Here is a 594-nt window from a genome sequence, read left to right on the forward strand (position 1 = left end):
TTCTGAGGAAGGTGGACTTTTCTTCAGCTAGATGAGCAGAAAAGTTGTTGTTAGTTTTGTCAGAGGTAGACAACTTCTGGTTTTGTGCATGGGTAAACTTGATGAATCTAAATGAAGGACTAAGACCTTTTGAGTTGTCTTTGGCAGATTTAATATCTTTCAGTTTTCCCTTTCCTTTGTCTGAAGATTTCATTGAAGAAGGAATACCATATTTTATCGAGGGCTTGAAATTTTTAGGTTTCTTGATCTAAATAATTATTGGTGGTTCACAACTTATTTCATCTTCAGATTCAGAATCGAGAAAATCTCTTGAGGATTTCTCAAAATCAAATTGAACTTGGGTTGGAGCAGAAGATGTGGGTTCADAGGTTGATGCTTTAGTTTGATCCTCTTGAGGTTTCAACAGTGTTGAATTYGATGAATTCTCAATTTCACTTGATTGATTCATCGATTCATTGGTTGAAGGTTCCTCGTTTGGATTTACTTTTTCATCAACTATACTTGCTAATGAAGTAAGTTTGACAGVCAGAGATTCTGATTTTTCAATAGGATTTGTAACAACCTCCGGTTTTGAAATGTCATTAGAACAAGTAC

This window comes from Cynara cardunculus, assembly GCF_001531365.2.
Source record: "Cynara cardunculus var. scolymus isolate 2C chromosome LG 12, CcrdV1, whole genome shotgun sequence".
Classification (NCBI taxonomy): domain Eukaryota; kingdom Viridiplantae; phylum Streptophyta; class Magnoliopsida; order Asterales; family Asteraceae; genus Cynara; species Cynara cardunculus.